Source organism: Schistocerca gregaria, chromosome 4, assembly GCF_023897955.1.
Source record: "Schistocerca gregaria isolate iqSchGreg1 chromosome 4, iqSchGreg1.2, whole genome shotgun sequence".
Taxonomy (NCBI): Eukaryota; Metazoa; Arthropoda; class Insecta; order Orthoptera; family Acrididae; genus Schistocerca; species Schistocerca gregaria.
In genome coordinates, this window is record NC_064923.1 from 414,513,502 (window position 1) to 414,531,927 (window position 18,426).

An 18,426-nucleotide genomic window follows, 5' to 3' on the forward strand; every position below is an offset into this window, starting at 1 on the left:
ATAGTTGTCACCCTATATTAACATGTTAGACCAATAGAATTTATCAGTTATCCATAAACTAGAAATGATGAGTTTTCACCTTCATATAAAGTAAAGTTCTCATTTAATAATCATGGACAAAGAAATCTGTTGTTCCATGTTGGATTGAAAGAATGCACAATAACAATTATGTTAACAATTTACTATCCAACAGCCTGTGTCTCTGTTATAATTAGCAAGAATATAACTTTTTTTATTCTTAGAAAGTGATATATGGTTGATTAACTACAAAATCAAGGCAGAGATCCAAGACCTCAACTGAAATTTCAGTTTCCTTTCCAAATACAGCATCTCACAACACAACAAATTTACACATGAACCCTGTCTAAAATATGTTAAATCTCTGCACCATAACGTTTTCTTAGGGAAGATGCCAACATCCTTCCTTCTACATCTACACTGAAGTGACAAAAGTCAAGGATTGTCCCCTAATACCATGTTGGACCTCCTTCTGCCTGGCATTATGCAGAAGCTTGGCATGGTGTGGACTCAGCAAGAGATTGGAAGTCCACTGCAGAAATATTGAGCCATGCTCCCTCTATAGCCATCCATAACTGTGAAAGTGTCGCCGTTGCAAATGGTTGTGGAAGAACTGCGCTCTCGATTATGCCCCATAAGTGTTCGATGGAATTCATGTCAGGCAATCTGGGTGGTCCAATCATTCACATGAATTGTCCAGAATGTTCTCCGAACTGATAAAGGGCAACTGCGGCAAGGTGACATAGGGCACTGTTGTTTTGGGACGTGAAGTCCACGTAATGTCTGAAATTTGGTATTTCCGCAACACTCTTGATGTTATGGATCTCCCTAGCAATTTCCAAAATGAAATGTCCCATGCATCTATCTCCACCTACCATTTAGAAGACAAAATCTGTCGATTTCTGTCATGCGACCATGATGACATCTGAAACCTTTCCACGTCAATCGCCTGAGTGCAAATGAGTTCCGCCAATTTACTGGCCTTTTATACTTTTCGTACATAATACTACAACCATCTGTATTTGTGCATGTCGCTATCCCATGACTTTTGTCATCCTCAGTGTATATACATGCTCTGCACTCCGTCACATGGTGCACAAAGGTAGGTACATGGCACTACTGCTTGTGTCCGCCGCCGGTAGCTGAGTGATCAGCACGACAGAGTGTCAATCCTAAGGGCCCGGTTTCGATTCCTGGCTGGGACGGAGGTTTTCTCCGCTTTGGGACTGAGTGTTGTGTTATCCTAATCATCACCATTTCATCCCCATCGACGCGCAAGTCGCCAAAGTGGCATCAAATCGAAAGATTTGCACCCTACCTGACGGGAGGCCCTCATCACACGACATTTACATTTACTGCTGCTTGTCACCCATTTCCCATTACAATCGCAAACTGAATGAGGGGAAAATGACTGTCTTTATGCCTTCATAGAAGCCCTGTTTTTCTTTTATCTAGTCCTTACTGTACTTATGTGAGATGCATGTCAAAGGCAGTTGGATTGTTCTGCAGCCTTTCACAAATGTCTGTTCTCTAAACTTTCTCGTGAGTGCTTTCATAACGTAAGACCTGTTTCCATATATTTGAGATGACATAGTATTTCTGTAATGCTTCCGTGTTGTTCAAACCTACTGGTAGTAAATCTAGCAGCACACCATAGAATTGTTTTGATGTATTTCTTTAATCTCACCTGGTGGGGACCCCAAACTCTTCAGCAGTATACATGAATGGGTACACAAGTGTTACATACATTGTCTTTATTTTATAGATAAGGTATACTTTCCTAGAATTCTACCAATAAATCAAAGCCGTATTTCCTACAACCAACCTTATGTCCTTGTTCTTGTTCCTTCACTCTCTCTCTCTCTCTCTCTCTCTCTCTCTCTCTCTCTCTCTCTCTCTCTCTCTCTCTTCAATGATAACCCTGAGTCAAGCAGCATATCACCAGTTCTTTATTCGAACATTATAGGATCGTTTTTCCTACTCATCCAAGTTCGGAAACAATTTTATATACCGTTATCTGACTTTCTGCCCGTGTAGCACAATGAAGCATACTAAAAACGACCATTCTTTGGAGAGATCTTTAATGCGCTGTATAACTGAAACTACTTATTTGCGTAATACACAAGTATAAATATCAGATCCGACAATACGGCATATTAGCTTTTTGAAACCACGGAATTGATGACTGCGGCTGCTCGGTTTCTTTCCGTAAATCAATAAGAGCACAGGCCACATGATATTCTCAGCAAATCGTAACATATTAGGAAATATTACATGAATAGTTATTACTTTAGATCCACACAATGACAAATGAAACAAAAACACACTTTTTGTGCTGTCCGTCTCTAAGCCAAAAAGCATGTCACAAGATTTATTCAGTTGTGACTAGAAGGACCTGAAGTAATAATTATCATCATAATATTACACACGTCCGGCCGTTGGTAGCCGAGAGGTTCTAGGCGCTTCAGTCTGGAACCACGCGACCACTACGGTCGCAGGTTCGAATCCTGTCTTGGGCATGGATGTGTGTGATGTCCTTAGGTTAGTTAGGTTTAAGTAGTTCTAAGTTCTAGGGGGCTCATGACCTGAGATGTTAACTCCCTTAGTGCTCAGGGCCATATGAACCATTTTTTATTACACACAAAAGTGAGGATCAAGCAGTTAAGGGTATCGTAATCATTTGCGACTGACAGCTGTATCCTTTACTACTGGTAATGATACAGTCACTGGCCACTACTGTTTACCTACGGGATCAAATCTGAAACTGAGACTGACAGAATAACACAAGTTAGAACCAAATGAAACTTCCTGGCAGATTAAAACTGTGTGCCCGACCGAGACTCGAACTCGGGACCTTTGCCTTTCGTGGGTAAGTGCTCTACCAACTGAGCTACCGAAGCAAGACTCACGCCCGGTACTCACAGCTTTACTTCTGCCAGTATCCGTCTCCTACCTTCCAAACTTTACAGAAGCTCTCCTGCGAACCTTGCAGAACTAGCACTCCTGAAAGAAAGGATACTGCGAAGACATGGCTTAGCCACAGCCTGGTGGATGTTTCCAGAATGAGATTTTCACTCTGCAGCAGAGTGTGCGCTGATTTGAAACTTCCTGGCAGATTAAAACTGTGTGCCCGACCGAGACTCGAACTCGGGACCTTTGCCCCCAGGCTGTGGCTAAGCCATGTCTCCGCAGTATCCTTTCTCTCAGGAGTGCTAGTTCTGCAAGGTTCGCAGGAGAGCTTCTGTAAAGTTTGGAAGGTAGGAGACGGATACTGGCAGAAGTAAAGCTGTGAGTACCGAGCGTGAGTCATGCTTCGGTAGCTCAGTTGGTAGAGCACTTGCCCGCGAAAGGCAAAGGTCCCGAGTTCGAGTCTCGGTCGGGCACACAGTTTTAATCTGCCAGGAAGTTTCATATCAGCGCACACTCCGCTGCAGAGTGAAAATCTCATTTTAGAACCAAATATTTGTAATACGCAACAAAGCAAATGCCACTGCCGCTCGATTCAGGCTCAGCAACTTAAACCGCGATCTTAGTTCTTGCATAAACACACCCTTGGAAATCGCGACGTATTTGGGAAAAGGGGGAAATATTTCTCACAACCAATATTGCTATTATAGTAGTTGTTACAAATATTCAGCTATTGCGATTTACGCTGTGCTCTTGGGTCCCAGCCTAATCATACCCTAGGTACTTGGGGGGCAAAATAGCTGAATGTTGCTTACAAGCAAAATTATAAATTTCACACTGCGCGCTAACATGCAGATCAAACTGCCACTACCACCTGGATTTTACTTTCACATTCGTTTGTGAGCTACAGATCAGTTTGTCACCACAACCAGATTTTTATTCTTTCACATTTGTTGGCTTCGCCGAATCATAAACAAGCTACTAGCTTCCATTCCAAGGTAGACCTCGGGCTAAGCTACAGTTCAGTCTGTCACCATAACAACATTTTTTTTCTTTCGCATTTGTTGGCCTCACCAACTCACAAACAAGCTGTTATATCCAACATAATCTAGACTAAAGGATAAGCTACAAATCAGTTTATCGCCACGACACGTTTTTCTTTATTTCGCCTTGGCTGATTTCGTCAACTCACGACCAAGCTGTTAGTTCTCGACCCAACGGAGACCTTGGGCGAAGCTACAGATCACTCTGTCGCCACAGCCAGACTTTTTGTGGCAGTTCAAGTTGTGCTGTGTCTCAGCCTATCATACCCTCGGAATTCGTGAAATATTCGGAAAAAACAGCCGAAAACAACCTAACCACATTCCTGGAAACCAGGAAAACCATATCTGTGACAACGAAGAATATAAATGTCATTCCTTCATGCACAGTAATTTGAGCTGCGCTCGTGCATCCAAGCCTTAACCATACCCTCGGAAATCGCGATATATTTGTAAAAACAAGCAAAATATTTATCACGATCAAGAGTAGAAATCTCTTTGTTTACTCGCAACAATGTTGTGATTGGATGGCTAGATCGCGATTACTGTGGTCGCTGTATTGGCTAACAAGATCCGGTGTCCTTTGATCGCTGTGATTGGCTGACAAATCGAGCAGTCGACATTATTCTAGCCGAGTGATCCTGTATCCTTCTAAAGTGACTTAAGGATGACACTGTCCTGCACACTAAATTATTGTCAGCAAACAGTCGCAGATTGCTCCTGTTCCTACCAATCACATCATTTAATTATATAGCGAACAAGAATAGTCCCTGGAGTAGCTCTGACATCAGTATTGTCTACTTGCCATCCAGGACAACATACAAGTTTCTATTACTTAAAATTTCTTTTATTTACTCACATACCTGAGAGCCTTTTCCGTAATCTCGGACAACTGTTAAAAGTCTTCAGTGTGACGCCGTGTCAAATGTTTTCTGGAAATCTAGGCATATGAAATCAGCTTGTTGCTCTTCATTCAGAGTTCACAGGATATCGTGCGAGGGAAAGGGGAGCTGGACTTTACATGAGCGATGCTTTCTAAATGCGTGTTAGCTTTACTCTATCGAGCAAATTTACTAAATTTGAACTTATAATGCATTAAAGAATTCTGCAGCAAACCGGCGTTAAGGATGGGCCCGTTCTTTTACCCTTCTTATATTCGGGAGTCACCTGCGCTTTACTCCAGTCGCTTGGGACTTCGCATTGGGAAAGAGATTAGTGATAAGCGCAATGTTATGATTGGGGCCAATGCCGAAGAATGCGTTCTGTAAAGCTGAATTGCGATTCCACCAGGATTTGGCAACTTGTTTTCAACTCCTTGGCTGCTTTTAGCCGGCCGCTGTGGTAGGAACGGTTCTAGGCACTACAGTCTGGAACCATGCGACCGCTACGAACGCAAGATCGAATCCTGCCGCGGGCATGGATGTGTGTGATGTCCTTATGTTAGTTAGCTTTAAGTAGTTCGAAGTTCTAGGGGCCTGATGACCTCAGATGTTAAGACCCACAGTGCTCAGAGTCATTTGAACCATTTGGCTGCTTTTAAACGCCAGGGATGTGCATTTCTAGGAAAAACAGGTACGCCTCACGTACCGGGGTTATTCATCTCTCGATCGAATTGCTTCTGAAGTGGAAACACTGTCTCGAAAGTTGGCTACATTGCATTTTATCGGAAAACAGAGTGCAGCTGCAGTAAGTCCAAAAAGTATTCGTTTAGCTCCATATCTTCTAGAAAAAAAAGTCTGCGTAACATGAAAATAAATGTATAAAAAATCTAAAGAGCCAGTCATGTAAGAAGTACCTCGATAAGTCATTTTTGTTGACAAAACGAGGAAAGAAATACATCCAAATCGACAGCAAGGTTAACAAAATAGAAAATGTAACATATCGAGCTAGTTCATAAAGTATTCGTCCACCATCTGAACATGCTGAAATTCTGCGCCCAGTGATCAAACTATAACGCTGACCCACGGCATACAATAGAATCAACGGTGCGCGGCCGCACTCTATCGCCTGTTGTGGTTCTGAACGGCGCCGATACAGTGCAATTAGCGCCACGGGCCGTGGTAAGGGTTGTGAGACGACGCTGATCGAAAGGAAACTTATTCTGCACTAACATAATGAGTGAAAATCTTATAACGAGATTGCTAAAATAGTCGGTAGACCTAGATCGACAGTTTAGTCGATGATAGATCGATTTTGTGTAACAAAGTCACACTTCGATTGATGCAGACGTGAGATTTATCATGAGAGAAATGAAGAAGAAACCTAAAATTAGTGCTCCTAAGTTGGCTGGGGAGTTAAAGTCTAGGGGAAAGATGGTATGTGCCAACACAATCAGAAATACCTTCAAAACGTATGGTATCAAGGCCGGGTATCGCGCAAGAAATTTTGGGTCAGTGAACAGAATCGAAAGAAACGTCTTCACTTTGCGATGGCACATAGATTCAAAAAGGAAGACTTCTGGAATAGAGTAATGTTTTCTGATGAGGGTAAATATATCGTATTCGGGTCAGATGGCAGGCGAATGGTGTGGCGTCAGAAGACTGCAATCTTGTGCCAACGGTTAAACACAGTGGGTGTGAGGCTGTATGAGTGCTGCAGGAGTTGGAAAATTACATTTCATAGAAGGTACAATAGATCACCATGTGTATATCAACATTTTAGAGGATAATTTGAATCCTAGCGACGAAAAATTAGGTCTGCAAGGAAAATACATTTTTCAATAAGATGACCCAAAGCATACGGGTCTAAATACAAGGCTATGGCTCCTGTACAATATCCCAAAACAACTTAACACCCATCCCCAGAGCCCAGACATCAATCCTATTGAAAACTTTTGGAAAGAACTGGAAGACAGCATCAGGAGAAGACACATTTCTAACGAGAGAGGCCTAAAAGAAGCCCTTCAAGATGAATGGGACAAAATTCCAGTCTCTCTGACGGCAAACTTGGTCAAGTCGATGCCCAGACGATTACAAGCAGTGATAGCTGCAAAGGGAAGTCCCACTAAATATTAATTTTTGTAATTGAGTGGACCAATACTTTTTGAAGTAGCCCTTGAATAAATTCTCCATGGCGTGTGTTCTCCAGAATGCCCATTTTTGGCACCACATTTTTCAATTACACCTTAAACAGTGCCAGACATCTAAAGATCTTTGACTCTTTCTAAGCACTATTAACAGATGCAAGGAAGCTCTATTTAGTACTACAACAAGATTGGAGCAACTGCTCACACATTCAAAGTATGAACCACATCACCAACGTTCCCTGATGACAAATTAGTCAGTAGAGGCCTCTGCCCCAAATGTCCCCGGCCTTAACATAGTGTGACTTTTATTTATGTGGCACACTAAAAAGCAAAGTGTATGCTGACAATTCTCGCGCAATAGACGATCTCAAACGGAACATTACTAGAGAAATCAGCAACATCACCTCTGCGGAATTACAGCATGTTGTTGGTAACATCATCACACGAATTCAGCGATGCCCACGGCCATCAATTCCAGTATCTCATATAAATAGGTAACTACATGTTTTTCAACGTTATTATTGCCTATTGTCTTCTAGTTAGTTCATTGTTACTTGAACCAAGGGCGTGAAGCGTATCGGTTTTACGTGAAACACCCTGTATGTTCCCCATGTGAATTTCTGCGGTTGTAAAACGAGGGAGTGTCTGTACGATCCTCCGTCGTGGATCATTTGTCATTGTTTCACTCCGTTTCCTGTCTGCATCAGTGTAGGAATTTCTGTGGATTGTACAGACTCTCCCCATCTTCTTCACAAGTTCCCAACAAATTCTAAATATTATTTACGATGATGTATGATCCGTCCGCATCTTAAAAGTTGTCTGCCTCACTACTTAAAGAACAGAAGCATGTACTGACCAACAGCTGTTGTAACGCATATTAATTCATACACAAACGGTTTTGGTCAAGTGGGCATCTTCAACTCAGGGATTAACACTAAATAAAGTTAATGGAAGGTTAAATGGTGTAAATACATAATTTTTTAATTTGCACCTTCTGACACATATACGCAATCAGTTCAAAAAGGTTCGACACTGGATTAATAAGAAACTAAGAACTATTTAGATGGTCATTTTAATGCTCCTGGTGTTTTACATACTCTCTCCCCACTTGAGTACAAAGCAGGAAAATCCTTTTTGGGATGTTATTCAAGTCGCGCATAGGTTCATGTGAATTTCTGCACTCTGTCGTTTTGTGTACGTATGTATTGATTCTTGCCAGTCCGTGATGATTTCCAGAAAAGAATTGTCCGTTTTGCATTTCAATGAAATAACGGCAGCTACATTCTGTACATAATAAAATTATTTTTTATTTATTTATTGTGACAGTCAACTCTGTTTTGCAGTTTTACATGGTACGATTACATTTACCTAAAAATTTCATAGTTACTTTTTTAAAGACAATATATTTTGTTGACGGAGAGATGCTCAACTGATTGGCCGAATGCACATCTGTTGTTTACATTTGTTGACACTGTAGTTACTGCGCTGACGTCGATTGTACCAGAGGAATAAAATCAGTCTTAGAACTTCTTGGAGGGACGGTGTTGTTGCATCTCTTACCCTGCACATTATCATCAGTAAGTGTTCAGCATACTGTCTAACCAAAGTCGTATTTCCAACTGATTTCTCAATCCAGTCAGAAAGCAGCTGATTTCTCAATCCAGTCAGAAAGCTGGTGCGATAGGCCTATTACGTATATTCGTAGGCCATTGTGCAATATACTATTTGCTCACTTGCACAGGGAACACAAGAAAACAAAATAAATTGAGTCCAGGCGACAGGCGCCCGTGAGACTGGTAACTCGTGATACTTGGAGATCAGTCTCCGAAACACAGTGCGCATGTTTATGCAAATATTAGCATTTCAACGCAACCGCACACACCGGCTGGTTGTAATTAAATGCAGCTACTCACAGAGGTCCAATGCGGGCTGTAATTATTGTATGGCACGGAAACTTGGTAGATATGTTAATGCGTTAATGCGGGACCGATTTACGACGGAAAAAAATTAGTTCTAATCTTGGCCACCACGTGTAAACCTGGCGCTGTACAGCATCTCGTCGACGTCCCCGGAGCTCATAGTCAACGAAATGTGGATATGGTGGTTAATGATAACATTATGCCTTTCTCACTTGTCTGACCTTTGCTGCCCACGCCCCATTCGTAATTCACAACATACAGAAATACTTAAACAAGTCTTTCTTTCATTCACAGCGCCAGATCTGCACCTGGTGGCCAAAATTGGAAATAATTTTTCCCGGCGTAAATGGGTTCCGCATAACACAAGAAAATCTACCAAGTTTCGCTGCCATACGATAATTACAGTCCATACTGGGCATCTGTGGGTAGCTGAACTTTAATTATAACCACCCAGTAGGAGGAGGAAATAACGCCAACTACACTCTGTGCATAGAAAAAAATATGAAGCGAGTTTCTGATTCAGAAATCGAATTTGAATGTTGTTTGTTTGTGAGAAAATCGCGTTATGCCTCGTGTAAGAAAGAGAAAGGTCTACTGGCACATGTGGGAATTTGACAGTGGCTGAATAATAGCCTGTCGAAACCGCCGTTTATCATTCGGTGATACTGGTGCTTGCATTGGTCATGGTTCAACGACTGCCTTGCGAATATGGAACTGATGGGTTCAGGAGGGCTACACTCAAAGTTGTCTAGGTTGCCCGACGCAATTAGTGCCTAAGAGGACAGACATACCGTTTGCTTGACTTTGCACGTCCGTACAGCTACGTCACATGCGCTGAGTTAGGAAATGGATTAGTTTCCAGTGAGAAACTATCTAAACGGTGAGTGCCGGCCGGAGTGGCCGTGCGGTTCTAGGCGCTACAGTCTGGAACCGAGCGACCGCTACGGTCGCAGGTTCGAATCCTGCCTCGGACATGGATGTGTGTGATGTCCTTAGGTTAGTTAGGTTTAATTAGATCTTTGGCGACTGATGACCTCAGAAGTTAAGTCGCATAGTGCTCAGAGCCATTTGAACCATTTTGAAACGGTGAGTGCGGCAAAGCCCGGAGCACAATGGACCATTGTTGAGGCTTCCCTTGATTCGCTAGCAAACGGTAACGCGCTCAATGACAACACTCGGCTCAAGAATGCCATCATGTTGTCTTTTCTGAAGAGTACCGGTTCTGAGTGCAGCATCACAATGAGCGTAACAGTGTGTGGGAGCTCCGGTCACTTCTGGTGGACATCGCTGGTAATTTGGAGAGCAGACGTTACATTTCTCACTAGTTAAGCGGGTGGTCGACTTCTGCCCTACCCACTACTCAGCACGCTCTTTAGATCTCTCATCCACTGAAAACAGTTGGTCATTGGTTGGCAAGGTACTTGCATGCCATCACTCATCAGCCACTACAATTCAACTCTGGTATATAATTGACGCAGTATGGAATGACGTTCGTGTACCTGTCACCGAAGCCCAGTTCGAGTCAATGCTCAGCTGGGTTAGAACTGCTGTTGCTGTCAAAAGTGGCAGTTCAATGTATTAAATTTCGCACCATATACATGTATTTGCAGTTGCAAATACGGACAACCTTCAGCTGTACAATGGTGTGAGGAAATTGATAATTTGTGCTCCACCGGGACTCGAACCGGACTTCCTGTCTGTCGTAAGCGGTCGTTTTAACCACTCCAGCGGCCCGAGCAAGCTTCATGGCCACACCCATTCTTCAATATGTCGTCGTCTCATCGTCTAAGTACCGGCCAAGCGACTTTTGATTAAGACCTCTATCCTGTACGGGAATACACATAATGGCTGTACAAATGCAGGTTGTAGACACACAGGTGACGACAAATGGAAGTCTGGATCTGGTTGTGAAGTGTGCTCGGGTAGCCGTATGGTTAAGGTGACCGTTCGCGACAAGCGGAAATCCGGGCTCGAGCCCCTGTCCGGTACATATTTTCAGTGTCCTCACTTGTACAGCTGAAGGTTCAACATATTCGCAACTGCGAATACATCTTATGTATGATAAATCAAGTCACGCACAGATACTCTTATAAAGGACATGGGCATATCACATGCTGTCCAAATCACCATATCTCAGTTTCAGAGTTTCTGTTTTATCTAGACTATCTTCCCAAATAAACTAAAAAAAAACCCTAAAAATTTCCAGTACGAAAATGGAATCCAACATGCCGCATTTCACCAGAGAAAGTCTACAGTAAGTGAGCTTATTTATGAGGGGTTGTCTACGTCGCAGATTCAACCTCCATCTTGAAATCCCCACAATTTTCGTGCAAACAACTCAGATTCCGTGATCAGCATTGTCATATTTCGTGTGAATTGTCTGCACAGCTTCTCATCCTGCTGCTCACGCGGTGGGCGCTAATAATGGACTGGGGAGGCACTGTGTCCGATTAGGGTAGCGAGCGTAATGTGCGCTCCGGCGCACACGACGTCATCCGGGTCAAAGACAAAAGGTCGGCGGCGACTGCGTGGTCCGCGAGATGCGCCGGCGCGAGGATCGATACGCAACTGCGGCAGGCGGAGCGTCTGCCGCGTCCTCCACGGGCCTATTGTCCTTGCAGATCCGAGTAAGCCACAAATCCCGGCTTACGGCAGGGATACTGCAATCAACAGAGGTAGTGGGAAGTCTGCTGACTAACATGGGTGAGAGGTTGGCAAAAGTCAGAATGGATTTCCACAAGGTTCGATTTAGCGCCTCCCTTTTATATTGCGACAAAAGAGCTATCTCTTTTTGGGAGAGAGTATCTAATCCATGTTCAAGACAAATAACATGTAAGTGGCAAGAGAAATAATAGATAGTATCACAAAAAATATTGTGTCCCTTTCTACTACCAATTCGCTACAGAACATCGAAGAAAAAGTATATTCACGTTTGTACGTCAAAGATTATATTGCAAATAACCCAAGATAGAATTAATTTTGGTTTTATGATCCATTCGACACAATTACAATTAATCATATAAATCATCCATGAAAACGTTTTGTATTCTTGGTGCTCTGCAGCCTTTATGAAATTTATAAATGACATACATATGTACTAGCCTCTTCCCTGTGGCTTGTCCCATGTATCCATTCGACACGTATAATGAACATACCTCCCACTCTGTGTCTGCCTCATTCCCCACCTGTCTATCTCCTTGTCCCCTATTTCTACCCCTTCATCTCCTCCTCCCTCTCTCTTTGTCCATTTTCTCCACCCCCTCTCTCTCTGACCATATATTCCTCCCTCTCCCTCCCTCTCTTTCTTCCTTTTCCACCTGCCCACTACCCTCTACAACTTCCACCTGCCTCAAGCATCTCCCCCTCAGCCCATGACTCTGTCCATTTCTTCATCCACCTTACACTGTCCACCCATCCTCTCTCCATCTCAACCAGCACCAGCCATGCCCATCGACATGTGCAGCCCCTGCTATATAGTTCCATAAAGCAGGCAATATTACTACAACAACACACCTGTTATGCAGTGCAGGCTACATACCAGGAGCTTGAAAATCATTTATTTTCCCCTGATGTGCGGGCTACCATGGAAGGCAGGTTGCTAAAGCAGGCTGATACTGTTGAAACACAACACATATATCATGCATGTGACTCTGTATGTTGGGGCCCAGAAAACAGTTTCTTGCCTGTGGCATGTAGGTTGTGATGCAAAGCTGTTTTGATTTGGCAGACCAATACTGTTCTCACGCAACGTGTCTGTAATGCAGGGCAGCCTATACACCAGGGGTTGGATCAAACACATTTTCACTAGTACTTCTGCTCTTATTGGAGGTAGGAGGTAATAAACCCTACAGTGCTGATACTTGCGAGGCCTGTAGTTTCTGTGCCAGATTTGGTTTAAATCAATCCACACATTTGGGACGAGATCCTGGATATACGTGCAGACACTGAATTTTATGTATAAGATAGACCGATATCAGGCTACTTGCCATCTCTAATGGTCATATAATTTTTGTTTTGCCTTCATACAATTTCTGTAGACGTTTTTGAAGATTTTTCTTTAATTTTTTGCTTGGTTTTTGAGACATCCTCATTGAATTCTATATGAGTGTATATATAATACAGAGTGTCCTACTCGGAAGAGGCCCCACTACCAACTATTTGCTTAAATTACACTTAAAGGCTTTGCATGAAAATCAGGAAATGAAATGAACATGTCATACGTTGTTCGTGGGGAAAAGAAGATGAATCACAAAAGGAGCTGAAAGTGACTGCCCTTAACTTGTAAACATGGCTGAACACAATGAACCATATTCTCGAGTGTTGCTGCCAGAATATTTGAAAAAAAAATGGTTCAAATGGCTCTAAGCACTATGGGACTTAACATCTATGGTCATCAGTCCCCTAGAACTTAGAACTACTTAAACCTAACTAACCTAAGGACATCACACAACACCCAGTAATCACGAGGCAGAGAAAATCCCTGACCCCGCCGGGAATCGAACCCGGGACCCCGGGCGTGGGAAGCGAGAACGCTACTGCACGACTACGAGCTGCGGACAGAATCTTTGATATAACTGCCTTGATTTCGCAGATGATTTCTCTAGTAACTCTTCCAAGTTGTGTGGTTTGTTCCTGTATACCTTGCCTTTCAGGTCACTGCAGAGGAAAAAGGCAGATGATGTCAGGTCAGGTGACCCTAGGGGCCACAGTGTCCTTTCGAAATCATTCTGCAAGGGAGGCATGATTCGACCTCAGCCATGGTCACTAGAGACGTGGCACCATCCTGTTGGTACCAGCCACAGGTAAGTTCTTCATCTTCGAACTGGTTCACAAATTCCAAAAACATTCAGATGTAAACTGCACTTGTCACAGTGGACTCGAAAAATATTGGTCCAATGATGCGATGCTGTGATATTGCACAGAACATGCCAATCTTTTGTGAGTGCAGGGGTTGCTCGACCAGTGCATGTCGGGTTTCATTACACGACAAATGTGTATTCTGTGCGTTTAGGTATCCAGAGAACTGGAAGCATGCTTCATCACTGAACCATGTGTACAGCAATATTCCTGGCCTCTGGGCAATAACTTTTTGAAACCAAAGGCAAAATGTATTGCCTTTGTCTTTGTCATTGACATTCAGTTCCTGAACAACTGTAAACCTGTATGGATTCAATGCTGGCTTTCTATGCAGCTCTGTGACATGTGCTCCGAGACATTTCACATTTCTGAGATAAACATGAGTCAGACTTCGTAGGAGAGGCCAACAATCGTTGTTTCACGTCGGTCATTTTTTCTTTGAATAATGATGGCCGTTCCCCGCCGTGAAGATCCAACACCGCTCCACTGCTCTCCACCTTGTTCACTAACTTTTGTACGCACCATTTAGATGGTATATGCTGGTCACCAAATCGTTCACAAACATTCGCTGATATCTCTTAATGGAACGAGTGTACCATTACTGTTTTTCAAGAAACACGCGCTCTTCAACATAATAGCGAACATTGCCACTAAATACTGAACAATGTGCTCCAACTGCAGAGACGCGCGGAAACACAATATTGCGTCAAACGATGTTGCAGAGTGAAGGGTTGCCACGTCAAACGTCACACATAACACTGTGCCATTTCAGCGGAATTTATACACATGTTTGTGGAGCCTATTTCAAGTGAGACACCCTGTACAATATGGACATACTGAAAGGCAGTTAAGAGGCTAAAGTAAAATCTTCATAACAACAACAGAAATTCTATGACGATAATACACAGTGGGTGAGACTCAATATAACCATTCACAGAGAAAACGGAAAACTATCTTGAGTTGTCGTTAGACGGCAGCACCTTGAGTTGCCGATAGGTAGCACCACTGAAAGAACTGATGATACCAAAGTCTACACATCAGAATCGATGAACCAGACACATCTGCGTTTTGACAGCGAGAGACTATGATTTCCAGTCCACGGAGGTGGTGGTGAGGAGCGGCGTGGCGTACGAGCGATTGATTGGCTCATTCTTTCTAGAAGGTCGCATCTCAGGGGAAAACTAACATGAGTTACTGAGGGATACTGTCATCCACGAATTTCAGAATGACCGAACATTAATGAACTGTGGTAGTAGCAAGATGGTATTCCACCACACTTCACCAACATTGTTCGGGTGTTCTTGCATGATGTGTTTCCTGAGCAGTGGATTGATCGACGAGGATCTGTGGAGTGGCCATCCCGATCTCCATACTTCCTCCCACCGGTTTTTTTCCCACTCTGGGGTTACCTTAAGGTCTACGCTAGCCCATTACCAGTGAGCAACATGTGCATGAGGAGATTGTTCAGGAGTTCGACAACGCTCCAGTGGAAATGTCCAGGGAAGGCGTGTGGAAAATATTTTTGTGGATTTGCAAGCCTCTGTTTACGTAGGGGATGGCCTGGTCGAAAACCACATTGAAAATCGATGTCTGTGTCATAACAATTACCATCATTTGTGCGCTATCTCATTTTTGTAACCCTTACTAGCATTTAACAATAAAAATAACATATAATAATCAAAAACTGTTTGAGTCTGGCCTACTCTGTAGACTACACGACCGTGGAAAATGGGCATTTAGCCCGATACTTGGCCGATTAAAACAAATAAATATTTGATCCATGGAACATGAAACCAACTAACTAACTACCTAAAACTAAACTGGTGCATACTGTGCAATGACATAAATGAAGTTTCAACTTGATCTACACAGTGTGTTTATAAGACTTTTTACAAATAGTCGTGTTGGATGTGCTTCGTTAAAGGAATATACAAGGAAGCTGCCCGCCTGTCTGCTTCAATTTATGGCTTTCAGGACGGTTTTACATGATCGGTTTTTCTGGAACCCATGCTGGTTGGGATGGAGCTCTTTCTGTTCGAGATGCCTCGTTACATGTTATAGGATTCTACAACAGGTGGACGTCCATCAGATAGGACATTAGTTTTGTGGATCACTTCTGCTACCCTTCTTGTAGACAAGTGCGATCTGTGCTTTCTTCCAATCACTAGGCGCGCTTTTTATTCGATGGATCGATGGTATTTTATGGTTAACATGGGAGCTACTCAGCTGCAAATTTTGTACAGAATTTGAAAGGCCTTCCATGGCCCTGATTTATAAATTTTGCTAAACTGCGATTTGTGACACTACAACGTTGACACACCACGGTCGCAAGTCCACTACTTAACATCGCCTGGTCACAAATTAGTGGTCGAATCCACATCCGTCGTTACTGCGCTAATATCGTTTATACGCCAGTAATAAAATCATCTCGGGACTTTTTGAATGGACGGTACATAAAGACAAAGAAGAGGAGTTGATTACAAATTCGTTAGAAATGGAGAACTGGCAAATTTGAGCGAGGATAGAGACGGCAGTCGGCTGTAGCTTCCTGGAGGAAGCATCCTGACATACGCTGAAAATGAAAGGAAACCATGGAAATCATACACCTGAATGGCGCTGCAGGATTTGAATGCCAGTCCTCCAGAATACTGGTGGGTTTGAAGTAACCAATTGAGAACTCGCGAAGATAGACGTTGACTGTGGACATTGTATCACAGTCCCTTTAACTGTTCAGAGATGTCACTCAACCTGCCCAAAGATGTAAGCAACCATGCATGAGCAGCGCCTATGAAACGGAGGGGTCCGACAGCCGATCAGTTCCAGTCATTCCACCAGAAAGGACGTACACGGCTCGTAATATCCGTAGTTCAACCATGCCTAGACGGTGAATACCGCTGTTCGATCACGTCCGCATTGTTACTCTGTGCCAGGAAGGGCTCTGAACAAGGGAAGTGTCCAGGCGTCTCGGAGTGAACCAAACCGATGTTGTTCGGACATGGAGAAGATACAGAGAGACAGAAACTGTAGATGACATGCCTCGCTCAGGCCTCCCAAGGGCTACTACTGCAGTGGATGACCGCTACGTACGGATTATGACTCGGAGGAACGCTGACAGCAACGCCACTATGTTGAATAATGCTTTTCGTGCAGCCACAGGTCGTCGTGTTACGACTCAAACTGTGCGCAATAGGCTGTATGATGCGCAACTTCACTCCTGACGTCCGTGGCGAGTTCCATCTTTGCAACCGCGACACCATGCAGCGCGGTACAGACGGGCCCAACAACATGCCGAATGGAGCGCTCAAGATTGGCATCATATTCTCTTCACCGATGAGTGTCGCATATGCTTTCAATCAGACAATCGTCGGAGACTTATTTGGAGGAAACCCGTTCAGGCTGAACGCCTCCGACACATTGTACAGCGTGTGCAGCAAGGTGGAGGTTATCTGATGTTTTGAGGTGGCATTATGGGGGGCCGACGTACGCCGCTGGTGGTCACGGAAGGCGCCGTAACGGCTGTACGATACGTGAATGCCATTCTCCGACCGACAGTGCAAACATATCGGCAGCATATTGGCGAGGCATTCGTCTTCATGGACAATCGTGCACATCTTGTGTATTACCTCCTTCAGGATAACGACATCGCTCGACTAAAGTGGCCAGCATGTTCTTCAGACACGAACCCTATCGAAGATGTCTGGGATAGACTGAAAAGGACTGTTTACGGACGACGTGACCCACCAACCACTCGCAGGTATCTGCGCCAAATCGCCGTTGAGGAGTGGGACAATTTGGAGCAACAGTGCCTTGATGAACTTGTGGATAGTATGCCCCGACGAATACAGGCATCAATGCAATAGGACGTGCTAGTGGGTATTAGAGGTACAGGTGTGTACACCAATCTGGACCACCACCTCTGAAGATCTCGCTGTACTGTGGTACCAACATGCTATGTGTGGTTTTCGTGAGCATTAAAAAGAGCGGAAATTATGTTTATGTAGATCTATGTTCCAATTTTCCGTACAGGTTTCGGAACTCTCGGGACTGAGGTGACGCAAAACTTTTTTTGATGTGTGCATTTAATGAACGCCCGTACACACAGATGAAACTGCTTATTAATGATCTGTTACGATGTGGGAATGCGTTTGCTCCCCTACAGGGTAAAAATCTTTATTGTGCACGTATTTTTCTCATATGTTCAGCAATACGAAAAACATTTTAATTACGGTTTAGTGACGTGTGTGTTTCTTGGTATCAAATGGGGCTGTATCGGGATTTTAAATTCAAATGCCGACGGAGAGAGACCAGGCCTCTGGACCTGACGTTCAGTTTAATTCGTTAAACAAATCAAAACTGACAATTCCGGTTCTTAGCGTGGCACTGCTTCAGGTCATAGAGAAATAGTAAAAATTAGAATGTACTCGTATGTCAAACGTTGATAAAGATATGGGCTACGAACTGAGCAATGGACTGAAATGAGAGGGTAAGCTACTCTTACACGGTTCTTACTGGGGAGTGACGTCAAAAGGATGTGTGTTCCAGAAAAATCGATACGAGCAAAAAATTCGATAGCATTCAGTGGTCTATAGATCCCGCCGTTTAAAGGCAACAGTGCATTGAAGATATGTCATAATTAAACGCCAGTTAAAGACACATCGTC

General features: G+C 43.5%; 1 protein-coding gene and 1 non-coding gene across 2 annotated transcripts in view; one reads left to right on the forward strand and one right to left on the reverse strand.

Annotated features, from left to right (window-relative positions):
- The window catches only part of LOC126267756 (uncharacterized), a 107,377-nt gene that overhangs the window by 58,241 nt on the left and 30,710 nt on the right, over nt 1–18,426 (reverse strand). The window lies entirely within an intron of this gene.
- Trnas-cga (transfer RNA serine (anticodon CGA)) lies at nt 3,328–3,402 on the forward strand. The gene has a single exon. It is a non-coding gene; the product is annotated as a tRNA-Ser (tRNA).